Below are 7,399 nucleotides of genomic sequence, written 5' to 3' on the forward strand. Positions count from 1 at the left end.
AACACTCACTTGGTGGCTGGCGCCAGCCATGTGGCATAAACCTTTTCTTATATCTTTCAGACTAAGAGGAAGAACAGGTTCCTTCTCATTATATTTGGGAAGGTGTGAAGTTTTTGGAAGAATCTTTGGAAGCAAGACTATGTAGGAGAGATTCTAGACTATAGAACATGCTGAATAGCATTATACTTTGCAATTCATGATGAGAAAAGCAGTGTTTGGGATCTATAGACATATTTCTTTTGCTTGAAGGAAGATCTTTTTTCCGCTAGAATCATGATGGCAATGCAAGAGCAGCAGCAGTCACAGAAGAGTAATTTTTACTTGGAACTACCCAAAGTGGAACTTCATGCCCACTTGAATGGATCCATTAGTTCTGCTACTATGAAGAAGCTGATAGCCAAAAACCCAGCTCTTAAAATCCAAGATCAGATGACTGATAGAAAAAGGAAAGGAAAGAACTTTAAAAGAATATTTCCAGATGTTTCAACTCATTCATCAGATTGCCACTAGCCCTGAAGATATATTAATGGTCACAAAAGATGTTATTAAAGAATTTGCTAATGATGGTGTCAAGTATCTAGAATTGAGGAGTACATCTAGAGAAGAAAATACAACAGATATGGACAAAAAATCTTATGTGGAAGTTGTTCTAGAAGGCATAAAATAGTCTAAACAAGAAAATTTGGATATTGAGGTGAGGTATTTAATAGCAATACACAGAAAAGATTGACCTTCAATATCAAAAGAAATGGTTAAACTTGACAAAGAATTCATCCTTTCCTGTGAGGATACTGCCCTTGGCCTTGATGTGAGCAGAGACCCCACTGCAGGACATTGAAAAGACTTTTTGGAGCCTCTTTTGGAAGCAAAAAAAGAAAGTCTGAAATTGGCATTGCATCTTTCAGAGATTCTAAACCAAGATAAAAGAGACCCAAATTCTCTGGGGCTGCCTCCTGACAGAATTGGCCATGGAACATTCCTCAGTTCACATACAGGAGGGTCTCTGGATCTAGTGAAGTTTGTTAAACAGCACCTTATACCACTAGAAGTCTGTTTAACTTCAAACATCAAAAGTCAGACAGTACCTTCTTATGATCAATATCACTGGATTCTGGTGTGGCCTAGCCCACCCTTCTGTTATCTGTACTAATGATAAGGGTGTTTTTGCAACAGACCTTTCTTAGGATTACCAGCTAGCTGCTGAGATGTTCAGTTTGACCCAGAAACAGATGTGGGACCTCTCCTACAAATCTATCAATTATATTTTTGCTTCCAGTAGCACCAAATCTGAATTAAGGAAGAAATGGAATAATATGAAGCCAAAATTCTTACATTGTTAAGTTCTGGAGATAGAAAAGGAGACTCTATAGGAAGTCACATCATAGTCCCTGTCCTCCATTTGGAACCACTTTGCAGTCCTACCACCTGCCTTGCATCAGTGATTAGGGAATCCTCTGAGAGTCTAAATCAGGGGTCCTTAATCAGTAGATTATAACCTATTGATAGCTGCAGAAGCCTTACCTGGCTGATCTCTGGTTTGTCTGCTGCTAATATTCACCACCCCCCCACTCTTAACTCCCCCCACCAAGTTGTTATAGGAAAGGGAACTAGCCTAATCAGTAACTTGTACCAAAGGCTATATTCTCCATTGCCTACCTAGTAATCATAAAGCTTTACAGAAATCATCCTTTTTCCTTTCATTCATTCCCCAAACATAACAGTAGCATCAAAGGCTGATGATGACATCTGGATCTCTGCTAAAGGGCCTGTAAGAAAAGAGAAGCAGCATTATCTAATGTAAATCTCTCTTGCTCACTTGGACTACTTAAGGCTGTAATACTCATTAACAGTTCTCCATTCGCTTCCCCCTACCTGAATAGATCCCTGTAATAGCAGCAGCCCTGCCTAGGATACTCCTGTTCCACCATCTTCTAAGACCCCACACTCTCAGGAAATAAACCACTGTAAAACAAATATATGCATAACTGCCTCAAAGGAGATGGGACCAAACTAATAAAAAACTATTTTACTGGAGGAAGAAGTAACCAAATAGGATAGGATAGAGGCACACTTGTTTTGCTCTCTAGAAATCCCACTATAATTTGGCATAAGAGCTACCTGATCCTACCTAAACATCAGCCATGCATTATCCTTTTTTTCTCCATTATCTCATTCCTTCCAGATTTAATTAGTGATAGCTTTTGCTATTCCCTCTTTTCTAGAGCTTAGGTAGTAGCATGCATAAACCATGACCAATGAGGAAAGGACAGAGGGTTCAGGGTAGTCCTGGGTGCAACTACCATTAGGCCCAGTGCTCTGGGCCTGCTTTGATCAGATCAGAGTTGCTAACTTCACATCTGGGGTACAAAGCCATGACCAGATTTGGCCATAATTTCTTAAAGATCATTATTCTATCTTATTCTTCATGCTTCCTTATAGCCACCTTTAGGCACTCATTTTCTCCTAACAGTTTTCAAAAAGTCTGACCTCAGAAAATTTTTCTTTGAGAGTTGAGACGTAGTCATGCAGCCAAAAAAAAACCTGAAAAGCAGATGAGATGTTACTAAGCTGTACAGACAGGGGTATGAGTGCTTGTATACCCTGGTATCCTTAATGGTATGTTCCCCAAAATAGGTGAATAAATTGAATCTTAATTTTAAAAAAAGCTACAAGGAACCTCAGTTATCATCTAGTCCAATCTGTCATTATTAAAGATGAAGAAGCTACATTTCTGAGACATAAAGTGACTTGCACAAGATCACACAGAAGTAGCCAGAATTAGCTGGTAGTAGCCAGTAGTAGAACTAGGATTTGAACTTGGGTCTCCTGATTTCAAATCCAGTGTTGTTATGCTTCCTCTAAGTCAATGAACCACTATTACCATTAATGATCAAGCACTTAATTTAACATAGTGTTTGAAAAAGCTTTGGACTAGAAGTTGGAGTAATAGCTAGAATGGTGAACATTGTTACATGGCCCTTTACATATCTTGTCTCATTTGCCTCTCATAGTAACCCTATTATTACTCCCATTTCACAGATAAGGAAAATGTAGGATAAGAGAGTTTAAGTGAATTACTCAGGATTACAGCTAGTATTTGATGAAGCTTTTGAAATCAGGTCTTCCTGATACTAAACCTAATGCTCTATCCACTAATAGACCTTTTCCTTTAGAAAGATATATGGCTTTGGGGAACTCATTTCCCAAATGACTTCATTTATTAAATCCTTTTTGGATCTAACTAAGGAAATTTGGCTAGATAATCTTGAAGATCCCCTCTGGATTCGATATTCTAAGATTCGCGCAGAATATTGCAATAGCTAAAATACTCATGTCCCTGAGCACTTGATTGGGTTCATTGCATTCTTAGTATTCTTGTATGGCACTGTGTTTTTTGTTTGTTGTGTTATTGTTGCTGTTGTGGGTTTTATTTTGGGGGGGGTTGTTGTTGTTCAAACCATGTGTGTTATGCCTTTGTATTCTGACAATGGGCATGTAAGACACCATGAACAGAGCTCAGACTAAAGCTCAACTCTCCTGCTCCTCAATCCAATCAAATTTTCACTAAAGAAAAAGAAAAATAGATGCTCCCTAATGACCTTCTACCATACTATTCCTTTTCTTTTGGTGGCAGGAATGGTAAATCACGCTTATTAATCTTCCTGAAGCCTCTACGGACACAACACCAAAGACATCTTGATAGCTATTCTTTTCTAGGTGATTTGATCTTCAAATGGCTCCTTTTTTATATTTATGAATTACAACAAAGTGGGGCAAAAATCCAGTTTACTTCTGAACAGCCTTGGTAGTTGTCTAGCCTACTTTTACATTTAGAAAATCTGAAGCCCGGAAAGGTTCAGAAGCATAGGGGCTTGGAAAAGGTCATACAGTAGTTAGCAAAGCTAAGGAATGTCACTAAGGATTTCCTGTCACTAACCCACTAACCCTTCATGCTAGGTGAAAATATAGATATAGGAAAAGAATTAAAGAATTTTTGGATTCCATTGAGCACAATCGTACTTTTCTTAGAAAAAAAATGATTCTTTTGAAATGTCTACTCTAGGTAAAATGTACAGAAGATAAAGGATTTTGTATAATTTTGTGCCAGCACCAGCAAACAATGCTGATATATTAAATTACAATATTTTTGAAATTTTTTTAAAGGTGTGACTTGAATCCATGTGTTTTTGAGTACAAGACCAAGGGTGGGGAACCTGAAGCCTTGAGGCCGCATGTGGCCTTCTAGGTCCTTGGGTATGGCCTTTTGACTGAGACCCAAGCTTTATAGAACAAATCCTTTTATTAAGTATCAGTCCAAGATGAACTCTCTATTGACTATGCCATGCAGCTTCTCATGCTGCTAATGAAGAAGATACATCATTAAAATAAGAGTCACCAGTTAAGTAAACATCATAGTTTGGAAATAAGTTATAGCTGAGAACCAATGGGCTTATTAGAGTTATTTAGGTACATAACTGACATATCAGTCTAGTAGAAATTGTTATTCAGCTATCAGTCATCTTTTTTTTTTTGAATGGGAGCAAACAGAGTACAGCATTTGACTACCCTGTGTTGGGGTTAGATATCTCTGCGTGGACATAGCTGCATATCCCTTTGCATGGGCTTCACCAACAGCATTAATCTGGAATTGAAATTGCTGAGTAGTGAGTAAGGATCTAGATCTCCTTTGAAAGAGTTTTCTGTAACCTCCAAAAAAAATACCACAAAAGATTACATGCTATGAAAATATTACATTCCAAAGGTATGCTTTGAGTCTTATAAATTTATGCCCAAAAATTCTGAACAACAACAAAACTTAATGTTGCATCTGTTGTATATGTAACTTCCAAGATATAAGATCATATACATTTCTTACTACTCTTTGATGTAAGGAAAGCAAGGGATCACTAAAATAAAGAATTTGAACTCGAAATGATTTCTAGGTAGCATATTCGCATGATGGCAATTTGCTAATGTCCAAAACAGTGAAGAACAATTAGCAGATTCATGTTTTGTGTTGATGCATACACATTGGTATTCTCCGAGTAACTATGCAATTAAGGCCTTTGGCTTTGATCCCACATGCAAATGTTCGGTAAATATGCCTCTCAGGTATGAAACACCTTACTTGTGAGATTTAGACACACTTCAAAAATGTCAACATATTCTCATTGACAAATGTAATGGCAAAAGTAATGCACCCAGGAATAGATGATTAGTTTAGGGAATAGGAAGAAAACTGATAGCATAACATCTATACTTCAAAACTTCACAATGCTTATGCTTCCAACCTGTTCCTCTGATAGTGGTAATAACACTTTAGTAAATTCTGAGCTTCTATAATGAAAGAAAGTATTACTTTATTGCAAACCTGCACATGATTAACTACTCCTGACCTAGGAAGGCTCTTCTTGGTTGACAGAGAAAAAAATCTTTCCAACTTGGCAAGACCTTGACAATGCTTACACTTTATGAGAACTGGTATTAAGAAATTAGGATAATCACATTATTGTATCACAATGAGGCAGAGCAGTACACTATTCTATCAGGACTATAACTAGCAATACAATTACTAGCTACTTTTCCAGAATCTCTCTGTCTATGCCATTACAAATAAGAAGATAGTATTTTGATGTCATATACCATTATTTTTTCTACTTAGGAATGGTGGAATCAAAACCAAAATGAAGACCTCAGACCACAATTAACTTTATTAAAAAAGAAGAAAAAAAACCAAGATCTTTTGTCTTGAATTATTCATTTTGTTAATCGATAGAACCTGACTTCAATAAATAATTGCTAAACTATCCCTTCACTTTGCCTGGGGAAATGTGAAGTACAACAAAATAATCTACATAAACATGTAAGTCAAATGGTAATGATAAGTTCCAATTCATTCTGTTCAGCCCTCATAATGACTACAGAACCATTTTCACTTTAGCTGAAACTTTTAGTGGTCTATAGTCACAAATAAACAATTCTTTTAAACTATGTTGATATTAAGAGGCTCAAGGTCGAAATCTTGGTTTGTGACACTAAGTATTTGAAAATTTCTAATTCATATTGAAGAAGGCTCAAGAGGAAACACTGACCAGGTCAAATAGGAAATAGCTTGTGATCATAGGTTACTTTTCTGATTATACACTACAAGGGACACAAAGCCAGATAACTTTTCTTGAAATCTCACTTTGGACAGGTATGACAATACCTGTGGGACCTTGGGCAAGACACTAATCCTTCTTGGGATTCATTTTCCTCCTCTATGAAGTGAAGGAATTAAACTAGAATGCCTTTAAGGTGCATTTGAGTTTTAAGATTATACTCATCAATATAAGATTCAAATACAATTTTGCATTATTGAGGAAGTAATATCCCTCATCACTATTAAACTGTCTTTTTTTCATCTAGATTCTCCTCACCTTGGAAAAAATTCTGTTTCTGTGCAGCTGAACAAATTTAGAGAAAAGAAATTAAATTTTAAAGAGTGACTAATATACCACAGGCCCAATAATGCCCTTGTCTCACTCAGATACACATCCCCTTGGATGGTCAATGTGAGTTTTGAGTCCCAAATTTAACTTTCAGTGCTGTGAGAATAAATGTTCCCAATAGTTACAGATACTGCTCTCACGATTTGCATGTTTGCAGGTTACCAAACATATTTACAAAATCAGGAGAGGTAGTCTCATTCTGATAATCAATTTCAAAAATTACGTTCTCCAGGCAGTACGATAAGGTACCGTTTGCTAATCCACAGTTAATGTACCGCTTAGAAACATTTCAGCAGGTCCCCCATCACTCTTTAAGACCTCTGTCATGGTGAAGGAACAATGAAGAGCAGAAGGGGGAAAAGTTCCTTCTTTGTCCTAATGCTATTCTCCAGGTTCCTGGAAATGTCACTTAACTTTTAGTGTTTAATGTGGCACCTTCCTGGGAACTCGGGGAGCCTGGCAGCCTTGGCAGGAATTTTTGACAGCTTGTCAAGCCTGAGGCAAGTGCATGTAGTCTTTCCTCCCAGTAATTAATAATTAATTATTATTCATTAATGTTTAATGAGTGGTTGTTTGGAATAATCCAGTCTTTTTGAAAAGCAACAAAACAAAGGGATCATTATTATTTTTTAAAGGAACTGACTGGGTATTTCCAGACAATTACAAGTCATACTAATCACAGCTAATGGCCCTAAACAATGAAAGTAAAGCACCCACACAGGCTCTCATGGAAGGAAAGAGCACTTGGATTGCTCAAAGCTCCAAACAGCCTTGCCTTTACAAAGACACAAAAAGCCTCCCAAAGCCCAAATCAGAAAACTTACCACGGCTTCCAACCTACAAAACTCAAACCACAATAGCAGTTTTGTTTCGTAGTTGCGGTCAAATGGCAGTTTCTCTCTCAGAAA

General features: G+C 37.1%; 1 pseudogene; it reads left to right on the forward strand.

Annotated features, from left to right (window-relative positions):
• The first annotated feature begins 273 nt into the window (after positions 1–273).
• Positions 274–1,204, forward strand: LOC118845376 (annotated as a pseudogene).
• Positions 1,205–7,399: the final 6,195 nt, after the last annotated feature.

The sequence above is a fragment of the Trichosurus vulpecula genome, chromosome 4 (assembly GCF_011100635.1).
Source record: "Trichosurus vulpecula isolate mTriVul1 chromosome 4, mTriVul1.pri, whole genome shotgun sequence".
Classification (NCBI taxonomy): Eukaryota; Metazoa; Chordata; class Mammalia; order Diprotodontia; family Phalangeridae; genus Trichosurus; species Trichosurus vulpecula.